This window comes from Panthera onca, chromosome F1 (assembly GCF_046562875.1).
Source record: "Panthera onca isolate mPanOnc1 chromosome F1, mPanOnc1 haplotype 2, whole genome shotgun sequence".
Classification (NCBI taxonomy): Eukaryota; Metazoa; Chordata; class Mammalia; order Carnivora; family Felidae; genus Panthera; species Panthera onca.
Window position 1 is genome coordinate 18,217,785 of NC_138355.1, and position 13,716 is coordinate 18,231,500.

Genomic DNA, 13,716 nt, shown 5'->3' on the forward strand with positions numbered 1-13,716 from the left:
ACATGACTCACTCTGAATTGCATGTATTGGTAGAATCTATATGACCTGCCAGCACCATTCTACCCAACAAAGGTGGAAATCATGATAGGGGAACAATCAAAATATAGAGTCTTTTCAAAAGACGTTGAACAGCCACATGTAACAGATGACCTGAACTCATGGCATAAATACTTAGTATGCCCTTCATTCTAGTTTCTCATCCTGTTCATTGCACTGTGGAATATTCTTGCCTTTTTTCCAAATCCTGGAGGAATGACTAGGTTTCATAGCTCTTTTTGGTCATAGGAGGTTTATGCCTGTTTAAGATCCACAAAGATTACAAGTCACGGGGCCAACAGCCTAACATTTTTCCTTTTCTGCTACTTAATCTTAACATTCAGCCATGGACCACCACATCCATGCAAACCTCTCAAGGAGTTCCAATGCATAAGGACTTCTTTTTCTAATACAATAGCAGCCTATGTCTGTCCCACTCATCTGCACTTGTAATATCTTTCAATATCTTTTTATTTAACTATTATCTTATTTGTAAAGGCAGCTGGAATGGACTGAAGAGAACTCCATCAGGGGTTATTTCTTACAGGCATTCATACATGGTACATGACAAATGTTCAGCAAATATTTGTATTATTGTCACATTTAGAAGTCAGGATACCACTGGATAGTAAGCTCCTGAAAAATAACCCAAAGTCATGTGATCAAAGTTTTGCCACATTCTCAGCATGCATCCACCTTTACCTGTGGCTTATCAGGAGCCCACCCACACAGTGTGCCCAATTCAGTGCTTGCTTACCACTCCCACATCCCAGTGTTTCTGCCTGCTTGGATCCCAGAAGCATGGCTGGCTTCCAAGTTATTCTTCACAATTCTCTGAAGAAAGTTTCTGTAATACCAGTGTGAATAATGAGGACATGTCATAAGTAAGCTATGTGGCTCATGATGTACACTACACCGTAGGTGAGTAGCTTCCTGAAGATCTTCTGCAGTGTAGGTAAGCCCTCACAAACAACTTGGTTTGGACTAGCATCAAATGACCCCCTCCTCTGAAAACCAGCCCCTTATTCCTCATATGAACTTCTTCTAACACTGTTTTTTAACTGGAGGGAAGAGTTCTGGTTTTTAATTTTGCTGCCTCTTTTTCATGGTGCAGCCTTTCTTTAAGTGTTTGAAAGTCTTTAAACTGGGGAACCTTGTATGGGGCCTGCTTATTCTGGTCATTGTGGGAGGGGAGCAGGGCACGAAGTTGGACCTTAGGCTTACCCTCTGCTTTTAGCACACACATGTACCACTGTCTGCTGCACAGCACAACAGACAAATTACTCCAGATATAGTGACTCAATTCATTTCCCTGATGAAGGCTCCAAGGTCTCCTCCCACATCTTGTATCTGTGGACTCTAGGCTTTAAAGCCCTTCAGTCACTTCTACCTCCACCATTATTTTCTCCTGCTTGTGATTAGTATATAATTTTGGAGGACTGATTTCTCTGTAGATTGGCTCTAGTTTGATTTGTATCCATTCAGTATTCTCAAAATTTCACATTCACTGATGTAGTAATGATCTAGGGTCTATCTGGCAGCTGTTTATTACAAATCAACAAACCCTTAATAGTAGGTTTTCATAACACTTTATAATTGACAAAACTTCTGATCATCTCATTTAATTCTCATGACTTTGTCATGACATTTTACAAATGAAGACAGAGCAATTCAGAGTTTAGTGACTTGTGCAAAGTTATACAACCATAAATGAAGGAAATTGGATCTATGTACTCTATACTGTACAAGTAGTCAAAGGATGCTCGGTTTTCCCACACCATGTTTCCTCCACATCCCCTCTCCCCATTGGAACAGCTCTCCAACCTGTAGGACTCACATCCCAACTCAGTCCCTTAATTATGTTAACTGGAACTCCTAATTTAGCCCCATCTCCATGGTTAGCTTTTCACTACTTTTTAAGTACCTCCAACACTTACATTTTTAATATTTTAGTTACAAAGAACTCTTCTTTCTGTTACTAATGCCAATCAATTTTAGTATCTACCTGAAAAACCAGGTTAACAAAAATAATGATGCTAAACCAGGCCTAACAGAAGAGAATGTCTAGGTCAGTTAGCAATGTCTGTCATGCAGGGGAGGAGATGTTGACAGCCTCTGAGACACACCTACAATTTCCTCACTTATTCTGCCTCCATCTCTCCTTACTATCACCTCCTTTTTCTACTGGCCACGTTTCCTTTAGTGGCTATGGAACTCAAGTATATTATTATATATTTATATCAAGCTAATTTTTTTAAATTAAAGCCTCTTCTTCAACTTGGCATGTCAAGAGTATCTACCTATTTATTTCATAGCAACTTTTAAAGGATTTGGTTGACTTTGACCAAATTTATTAGTTACAAAAAGAATCCAGATACACAGTAAATTTCATTTGTATTTCAATCTATTCTGACATTGACCAAGAAGGTAGGAGTAGGTAACTGTTGATAAGATTTTTCAATATGTATAAGTAATTTCAGTAAGTAATTTTTAAACAAACACAAACACAAGTTGATACATAAGTCTCAAAAACGCAGCTTCTCTGGTTCTTGGCCCCAAACCTCCTTTTTAGAGTTTTAGAACTTCATCTGAGTACCTTAAAAGGAAGAAGTTTAGAAAGCATTCCCTTATTCAGTGACAGAACATTAAGCCAAGGGAATTAAAGAACTGTTTTTCAAACTCTTGAAACTCAGCTACTTTATTTGCCCAGTCTTTAAGGGTGGATGTTTCATTACTTGTCCAATCGTAAGAATTATTGGAAATCCCAGATAAGGCGTCTATTTTAAGTAACATTAAAAACAATTTTTTTTACTTATTTTTGAGAGAGTGCAAGCAGGGGAGGGGCAAAAAGAGGAGGACAAAGGATCTGAAGCAGGCTCTGTGCTGACAGCAGCGAGCTCAGTATGGGGCTTGAACTCATGAACTGCAAGATCATGACTGAATCAAAATCAGACACTCAAGTGACTGAGCCACCCAGGTGCCCCTTAAGTAACATTTTTATGTTAGGTATCTTAAACTCACAGAATCATCCAAGTAAATCATAAGCAGTGTAATTCACTCTTGGCCAACAAACATTTCTAGCCAAATTTCAGTCTCTCCATAGACACAGACCCCCAAGATAAACTAACTTTTGACACATTATTTCTTCAGAAAGGGAACAAAGAACATGTAAGTGTGAGTAATGATAAAAACTGGAAAATAAAGTCAAATTTACGTCAAGAGTTGATGGTATCAGTAGCATCTGGCATATGTCAACACACTTGTCCAAATCTATGACTCAATCTGAAAAGAGCCAGATTGATTCCTTGGATTTTGTATGGTTTAAATTAGAGATGCTGTTTTCTCTGAAGAAGCATTCATCTTTGACTGAATTTTCTTCTAAGCCATGGTGTGTGGGAAGGGAGGAGGAGGAGAAGGGAGAGTGAGGCATGTATATGTTAATAATGGCAAATGATAGACAAAAGTGGAAATCTTCCATCTTCTCCTTCTGTGGAGCAGGAAGCCTATGTCATGTGATATCAGGAGAACAAAAAGGACCACCCATCTCTCTCATAGGAGCTACACCCTGAACTCTTTTTTGTAGGCAAAATAACCCTGTTATCAGCTCATTTGGATAAATCTGTAATTTTTACTTTGGTATGAGTTTATCCACCTATTTATTCATTATTCATTCACTAGTCACCATACATTTACTAACTGGCTCTAAGATGCCTGAATTGCTGCTAGATGTTAGAGATAAAACTGTAGATATGACATAGCTATTGCTTTCACTGAACCTAGGTTTTAGTAAAGGAAGTATACAAGCAATTTATCAATTATAGTTGATAAAAGACAAGACAGAAATATAGGATTTAATGAATGAAGAGGAAGTCTTCCTGGAACCAGTGATAATTAAGACCAGAGAAGGTAGATATTAAAAATAGTCAAAGAGAGAGAAGAAAATATTTCGTGCAGAATAGAGCAACAATTTTAAGGAACCAAAAATAATTTATTCTGTTTGAGATGTAGGTATTTGATAATCGAAGGCAAAATTAGGTGGGCATGCTATATAAGACTGAAGAGACAGGTAGACACCAGACCTTAAAGTTATACATATATTATTTAGAAATTGTGTATGGCTATAAGAGATGGAAGTCACCAAACAATGGTTTAAATAAGACATGGGGTTATTTTTCTCTCATGTACAACAAATCCAGGTATAGGCAGTCCAAATTATCTTCATGATGGAGGAAACATTAAAGATCTCAGCTCATTCTTGCTTTCAATTCTTTCATATTTAGTGCAGGACTTCTTTCTATAAGACCATTTCAATGCCTCAAGATGGCCACTTTAGTTTGTACCACTATTCTTCCAGTCAAGGAGATTGAAAGAGAAAAAAAAATAACAACAGGTAACATTCCCCCAATTAAGTTCTCTTTTTGATGAAACTTTTCTAAATGCTACATTTGAAACTTTGGCTTTTATTCCATTGGCCAGAACTTAGTCATAATAACCATTCCTATAGCCAAGGGATGCTAGGAAATATGGTTTCTTAGCTGAGCATGGTTGCTCTCCCTAACAAAGTCAGGAAAAAGGAGAAAAAATATTAAAGGCAACTAGTAATCTTTGCTATGCCACACCATCTTAATTCTACCCTGTAGGCAATGGAGTCATCCAAGAGTTTCAAGCCAAGAAGTAACATGGTCAAACTTGACCTTAATTTTTTAAAAAGTTTAAAAAATTATTGAAAAATCTATTCTTATTACATATGCAGTCTATTTATATAATTTTCCATAAATTCATAAATAGGACTTCATAAATCATGTTTTTGGTGAAATATTTGATGCATGCAAAATAATATATATGTATGTGAACATTATGGAAGACAATAATAAAACAAATACTCGTTACCCACTGTAAAACTTAATAATCAGAATATTAGGGGTGCCTGGGTGCCTCAGTCGGTTAAGCACCTGACTCTTGATTTTGGCTTAGGTCATGATCTCACTGTTCGTGGAATCAAGCCCCACATCGGGCTCTGCACTGAGTGCAGAGCCTGCTTGGGATTTTCTCTCTCCTCTCTTTCTCTGCCCCACCCTGCTCTGCTTTAATGTTTTTTAATAAACATTTAAAAAAAAAGAATCAGAATATTAGAAATACTTCCTCATGTTGAAAAGCCATCACCCACATAGTGTCAAAATACCCACACTTTTCAGCTGCGTATGACCATGCTTTTTGTAGACACATAGATAAGGAAAGGTGATAACAATATGAGGCCTCAGTGGCCTCATATTTTCCCCAGTGTCATGACTCATTCTAAAACCATACCAATAATAGCTACTACATAATTAGTGCTTATTATGTTCCAGGCATTCTTCTAAATGCTTTACACATATGAAATAACAATTCCATCAGTGATTCTGTGAAGTAAATATTATCCTCATTTCTGTTTTACAAACTGAGGCATGGAGTAGTTTAGTATCTTTCCCAAAGTTACACAGCTAGTGAATGGTAAACCAGGATTCACACAAGTCATCTGGCTGATGATGATGATGATAGTGGTTGGTGCTAGTTGCAGTCCTGGTGTTACCTTTTTCCCTTAAATATGGCTGCTTCTCTACTAGAATGTTAGTATAATCTCTAAAATTTCACCTGTCTCTAACATTCTAGTCTGATTCCTTGATGTTCTGAGGTTTTAAACTTGGCTTTGTGATTCTATCTATAGTCAATTTCTTATTTTCTCCAAGTGTTTTAGTTGAGCAATCCTACTTACTGTAAAAGAAAAATCCCTAAATCTCAATGACATAAAATACTGGAAATTTCTTGCTATGTAGATAAAATAGGTGTTTCTGATTAGTGACAAGAGTGGGGAAAGAGGCTCTATTCCAAGCAGTTGGTTACAAGCCCAGGCTGAAGAAGGCTTCAGAATTTCCCTGGGGTTTAATATTCACCAGTAGATAAGAGAACATGGATGACTGAAAGTGGGAGGGGCTCTAACTCACATTTCCTTGGGTAGAACTCAGTCACATGACCACCACTAACTGCAAGGGAGTCTGGGAGTCCCAGAAAGAAGAGGAAATAGCTTTGTTGATTAACTAGTAGTCTCTGCTACTGTAAACCTTACTTTTCTTACTTTTCTCACCTCAATGCTAAGGCTGACTATTTTTTTTAAGTTTTTTAAGCCTGTAGAATTTTCAGTAATGAAAACCTACAGCCTTACCACTTCACACAAATCAAAAAGTCTTCACCATTTGCTGATCATCCAAAATACTCCACTTATATTACTCATCTGTCTTGCAACCCCATATAAATTTGTCTTTACTTCTTTTAGAGGCTCTTATGTCTTTGGTTTCTGTGAATTAAGATCCCGCAGGACAGGAGATGTGGTTTCTACAGGTGGCAACTAAAAATTATTAAACATCTTTAAAATGTCATGAACTGCATCACTTAATCCTCTCAACAGTCTAACGTAATAAGTTTAATTATCCCTATCTGTATGATGGTGGAGCAAGGAAGGCAATAAGTAGGGGACCTACAAGTAAGTTGTCAGCCAAAATATACAGCTGCTAGATGATGGTAAATTCTCAACTTCAACTCAAGCCTCCATTGATTCCAAGTATTGGATTTATACCAGTTGTATTATTCTGCTACCTTTCTACTTCTTTCAGATTCCCCAGAACACCTAGCACAATGTCAGTCACCTTGTGAAAACAAAAATTGAACAAATACTTGTTCAAGTAAATTGAATTGAATTTTATATGTCCTCAAATTTAATATACCTTTAGTGGAAACCTATGCTCTTGAAGGAAACTCATATCATCCCTTCCTTGATTTCTTGTCCTTTTCATTCCTGCTTTATTTTTCCTTTTCCTTCACTTACATTCCATCAGTCCTTTTGTTGATGCTTGTAAGGTCTATGTCAGCCTCTGCAACCCCCCCACCCCACCCTGAGAAGGAAGCTTTTATTTAGGAAGTTATGGCACACATTGTGCTGTCACTTAGCCACTTGAAAATTTCTGGCAAAAATCTTATGAAGAGCATAACTTACTATACTTTGAAAAATGTTCCTGTTTTATTTAACTTTATGGGGGAAAAAACAATTCAGACCTTCCTATGAAATGTGATTCTAGACACAATTGTCTACATGTATGCACTTAGCTCAGGACACTATTCTTTCTCCATGCTCCTCAGCTAGATTTTATTCCTCTTCCAGACAGACTCCTATCGGGTGGTATATGAGTTATCTTTTCAATTGACACTAAATTAATGGACAATCTGCCAAGCTAGAAGAAGAAAGGCATACTTTTTTTTTTCATCTAACACCAGCTGGCTAAAGCCTCCTCTTACAATTGTCTTCTGCTCGTAAGCATATTGCTGGGCTAGAGACTCAGAATGAATGCTACAGCGTCCTTATATCTTGTACAAGGTACCTTGTTTAAGGAAATTGTAAGCAGGTAATTAGTAATGGTGTAATTGCTTTTTTGTGTATATGTAATTATGGTTTATGATGTTTGTCTAATAAATTATATCCATAGGAAGTAAATACTTTTAGAAAACAGTAAAATTGTGGCTCCTTGGGGAGCTATTTCCATACTACTAATCTAGACCAAGCAACACAAAACAAAAACATTTACTGGGGGGCAGGACCTGTATTTGTAGAAGGAACTTTTCACTATTTAATGACGAGACATTATTAATGAAGATACTTTATCCTTCAGATATTACATCACTTTGGGGAAAAAAGAAATGTGGACCCAGGATGAGAATTTTATTAGCAATATCAGTGTTTTATCTCTGTACCTGCTAAATTTCTTCAGGGTAAATCATTTATTTATTCACACAAAAAATATTTACTGGCCAACTTTATATGCTTAGCACTATGCTAAGTACAGAAATTCATAATTTTGAAAATAATAAGGTCATAAAAGAATTATATAATATATAATGGGAATTCAGAGAAAGGAAAAGCTTTCTTCTGCCTACTGGAATTTAAAAAAGCCTTATAGAGGAATTTTTTTCAAGCTGAGCCTTGAATGATTATTATACATTTACTTTATTCCACATTATACACAACAGTCTGAGAATAGCAATTCTAATATATAACTGCCATCAATAATGCAATTAGTAAGAACAGCTTAAAACATATTTTTAATAATCCTCCTCATTCTTCCCTTCCCATTTTAAAGTTATAATATACTTACATGTCAGAGGATATAGCCATTATATACCATAGTCTCTTCCTTTTAAGCCTTATGTTTGTAAAAACCAGGTGTTTCATGATCACAAGTTCTTAGGTCAATGTCTGTCTAGTTATTTTAGTTCTCTGGAGCTCATTTTCTAATAGATTCTTCATGAAGGGCTCACAGGAACAAACAATATTTTCTGAGTTCTTTTTTTTTTTTTTTAACGTTTATTTATTTTTGAGACAGATAGAGACAGAGCATGAATGGGGGAGGGTCAGAGAGAGGGAGACACAGAATCTGAAACAGGCTCCAGACTCTGAGCTGTCAGCACAGAGCCCGACGCGGGGCTCGAACTCACGGACCGTGAGATCATGACCTGAGCCGAAGACCGCCGCTCAACCGACTGAACCACCCAGGCGCCCCTTTTCTGAGTTCTTAAAAGTTGAAAACAACTTATCCATGCCAAACTATACTTGAATGTCAGTTTTGCTGGATATAAAATCCTTTGGCTCATATTTTTTCCGTTGGGTCTTTTAAATATATTTTCTCCTTTCTTCTGGTTAAAGTGTTTGTGGCAGGCTGCATAATGCCCCCACCCCAAAGATATCCATGTTCTAATACCTGGAACCCGCGAATATTACCTTACATGGCAAAAAGCACAGTGCAGATGTGATTAAATTAAGGATCTTCAGATAGGGACATTATCCTAGATTATCCAAATGGGCCCTAAATGTAATCACAAGTATCCTTATGAGAGGGAGGCAGAGGCAGGTAGGGAGGTAAAGGCAGAAAACAATGTAATGGTTGAAGCAAGGAGAGAAAATGTGAGGTGATATGGGGCTATTAACCAAGGAATGAGAATAGACTCTAGAAGCTGATAAAGAATTGGATTCTTCCTGAGAGCTTCCAGGAGGATCTAGCCTCTTTTACATTTTTATTTTAGCCCTGTAAGACTCTTTACAGACTTGCGGACTCTAAAACTGTAAAAGAATAAATTTCTGTTATTTTAAGCCAGTTAGTTTGTGGCAATTTGTTAGAGCAGACAGAAAAATAATAGTGTTAGTGAGTCTGGTGATAATATTTTTGTGAAGACACTTAGGGAATTTTTCATTTTCTTAAGTTCAGTAATTTTTAAAATTCAGTCAATCAGGGTCAGTATTCCTAAGGTATGTACATTGCATTTCAATTTGTGTTTTCAAATCTTTTTCTATTTCAGAAGTTTTTTAAATTATAGTTTTAGTATTTCTCCTGTTTTCTGTATTAGTTTTCTTCTTCAAGGACTACCGTTACCTTACATATTGGGTCTTCTTTGCCTAGTCTCAATACTGTCACTTTCTCTTGAACACCGTACCCATACAAACAAGCTGGAACCCACATCTGTCTGTAGGTACCACCAACTTTGAGGACACGGGTGACGGCAGGGAAAATTAGATCCCACAGAGCTGCATAAATGCCTGGCTTGGGACTTGGAGAAGCTATAGAAGATCTGCAAGGAGCTAGATAAGCTGTGGGTCCAGGTGTTGCCCCACAGAAACATAGTGAGCTGGCAGATCCACAACAATGACTGTGAGCTGCCACAGTACCTGGCACTGTACTCTAGCCTTTCAAGTATAAAGATGGCCGCTCCTTCATTTCCACCTTCCAGATCTCATGCAGACTTCTCCCTGTAACTCTATAGGGAAAATAATTCTAGGAATTATTCTTCCATGTTCACTAACTTGTGCTAGTACAAACACACCACAGTTCACCCCTTGTCAACAGGGCATCCTTTAATCATAATTTATTTCCAAATAAATATGATATCAAAATGATGGTTCCACCCAGTGATGCAGCTGTCCTTTGTACAATATTCTAGCTCTTCCCCAAATAAGATCCAAAGTTCATTCATCCATCTGTGGATGATGTTCCTTATTTTTTGCAGCTGAGTCATACTCCCTCTTTGATATTCTGTTACTTAAAATACAAGATGTAAAGTTAACTACTATTAACAGAGGACAAAGGAATGGAGAGTTGGAAGGAAAACATTGGTTAGTATATACATCAATGTAGTCATATCAGAATTAGGAAGGAATACAACTAGTAGATTCCTCATTTCTAAAACTGGTCATGTGGTCATAGATAGTATTTTTAACTTCCTTTTCCCACTACTCACCCCCAACTCATTGGCCCCTGTCAGCATTTTGGTTTCAAGCAGCTGGTTTCTCCCAATTTTCACATCTTGAGTTAAATGTCATCTTTTCAATGAAGTCTCTTCCCAATTTAAAGTGGATAAGCCCTTTTTGTTTCTTCTAGCACTCTGACTTGTTCTTTCCTTGTTTTTATTTGTTGTTTCTTATTTCTTCCAGACTCTCAAAACAATAATGGTTTTAATGAATGAACACATTAATCTCTCCCTTTATCTACCACCTAAACCCTACCAATCATTAGGTCCAATTTTTTGCTTTACAGATCCATTTTTTGCTTTACAGACATCAACACTTGGTTTCTTATTTGGTAGCCTGGCTTCTAGCTTCTTCCCACTCAGTTAAGACCACATACTATGGTAAATACCTAGTGAAAAGAAACTATTTCATATTTGTATTTAGATTTCTAGTATCCAGCACAGTAGGCACATGGTAACATACAGTAGAAATTCAATAATTATCTGTGGATGAATGGTTAAAATATTATTAATTATATAAGGGATGTCATATAAGAAATCTACTGATTCTCATGCTGGTCTCCTTATCTTAGGAATTCAGTACTCTAAGAATGAAAATTCATAGGGAAAATTCTTTTGGACTTGCACATGTCTGCTTTTTTAAAAAATGTGTATTTGATGAGTAATAAAAATGAGATTTAACTAAATGGAATGAGAATTGTTTATTACCAAAAAGAAGTGTTTTGCATCAATTTTTAAGAGTTTAAAATAGTAGGAACATGATTAAGGGTACATAAATGGTATTCATGAAAAAATATAAAAATCACGTGGCACATTTTATCCACGTATGTTAGGGGCAGAATGGATGATAGACATGATAACAGCAAGTATTGGGGGCTTAAGAATAAAAGAAGATTAAGAATAACAGCTCATTTTCATTTCTAATGAGGAAAAAAAATATCACAAAATGCCTAGCACAATGCCTGATGTAAAATAGGAGTAGAACAAATTTAGGTTGACTGCTTGACTATTGCTTGATTCATAATAATGAAGATATTTTACAAATTAAAAGATTCAAGTTGCCTTAAAGAATGGTCATAGGACTATAGAATGTTACCTCTTAAAATTCATTATAAGGGGAAGATATAGATTGTCATATCCTAAAAATCTCTAAGGTAACATATTTTCTTATTAATAAATAGTGTACCCTAAATAAAAGTAGACAGCTGGACTGAAATGACCTTTAGAGATTACTTCCTGCTTATATTTCTACAATATCAAGTCTTGTTGATTACTTTTTTATTTTGTTATTGTTCTTCTTTTAACCTCAAACCTCAAAAACCAAAGGTCAAGACAGCATAATCAGTAGGAAAATGAAAGGTCTTTTATATACATCAGCAATAAAGAGAATGTATATGAAAGTAAAAGTATTTTCTCAGCTTTAACATGACTCCAAGGAAACCCAAATGCTGAAATTCTGTGCTTCAGCTCTTAGAATCCCTCTGTTTTCTACCACAGATGGGCCATGAAAAGATAAACAAAGTCAACCAGTTCCATTAACCAAAATGCTGGTCGGGACCATGTTTAACTGTGCTCATGCACAATGGCTTCAGATATCTCAAGGACTGTGGCAGAAAGCTGAAATACCCTGGATGCTTAGCATCCTCTTCCTATGTCAACTCCCTGCCAGCTTCCAGATAGAATGCTACCTTAATTGTCCCCCCAGACACAGTCAGAACTAAAGGTCCTTACATGCCATGCCTTCAAGATTAAAAAGAACCATCCAACCAGCTTTTGTTGGAGGGGGGAGGGGAGTGGTGGTGGTAAAGCATTAATAGGCTTCATGTGTCAGTTCTCCTCAGTAATAATTACATTTAAATTTTACCCATATCCTTTCATGTCTTGATCCCATGGATCACAGATTGAATGAGTGGCTATGACAGCCACCATGGCTAGTTACTAGGAACTCTAGAGAGAGGTTCCAAGCCACCCACATACTCTGTGAGTGAGGCTACTGCCAGTGAAAGAAAATTATAGATAGATAGATGGATAGATAGATAGGTAGACAGACAGAAGTAGGCAATTTCAAAGCACTGCCAAAAATTTAATTTTAGAAACAGGTTATATTTAAGGCAAAAACAAATAAATGTGCAGAGAGATTGAAATCCCCAGGGATTATTTTTTAGTGCTCATAACATCTCAGGTTGATATTTTTTTAAATACTACTTTTTAGAAAATTGTAATATTTTAAAAATGACCCAGTATAATCTTTATTACACATTTACTTTGAATTTAATAAGAAAACTTCTATATGTCTTTTTCTGAAAGTATTAAAAATGTGGCTATCATGAAATTTCTTTTTCTCATTTTTTCTAGTTAAAGTAATTTGAAGCTTTTGTTAAACTGACAGAAAGTAATATTCTCCTATGAATTGGGTCAAAATGAAAAAGTGACATTGACAAGAACTTAGACTTTTTCCAAAACCGTGATAAATTCTTCTCAAAAACCTGTGTTTCCTTTTGTAAGACACGATCCAAAATTCTCAGCTTTGTCTTTACACCTCCAATATTTTATCCTCAAACTACCCATTAATCCTATCTCCCACAATGACCAAACACAAATTCCTGTCTTGGAAAAATAGAATATGCTCAAACAAAGAAATGAGTGAATGAGTGCCATAACCATAGTGGTAGCTCCTTGTCCCCAGAAAACACCATGAGAAGTCCTACCTCTTTGCCTTTGTACATACTGTTCTTCCCCAGCTATGTTCTCCTTCCTTCTTCTCCAGTCTGAATCCTACAAGGCTCTTCCATTATGCTTCAGTGATCTCTCATACTAAACCCCCATAATTCTTTTATTCCTTTGGCACTTAAAGTGACTTTTGTAAATTAATAGTTATTAGGTATTGAGACCAACCATGTTTCAGACAATATGTTGGGTACTCTCAGGGTCACAAAACTCCAGAAGGTATGTATTAATATCCCCATTTTACAGATAAGGAGAGTAATAAGGTTTAGGATGTAATTACTACTAAAGAGAAGGGACATAATACTCAAAGAGATCATCCCAGGTTTAGAAATGAGGCAAGAATTCCTGAGAGAAAGAAGAACAGTACATAGTAGAATTGTATTTGAATCAGTCTCATGAACAAGAAGAGGAGCCCTAAGGACTTCTAGTGAATATCTTTTCAAAAGCAAGGATGGAATTTGGATAGTTGTATCCCCGGACATAGTTCCGATGGCTGAAATTGGAAGCAGTTAGGAAACTGGAACACGTGCCCCATCCTTCCCTCATCAAGGAATTAGCTGATCATAACAAAGAAAGGAAGAGAAGGATAAACAAAAACTGCAGCACTTTAGCCAGTAGTGAATTCTGAAA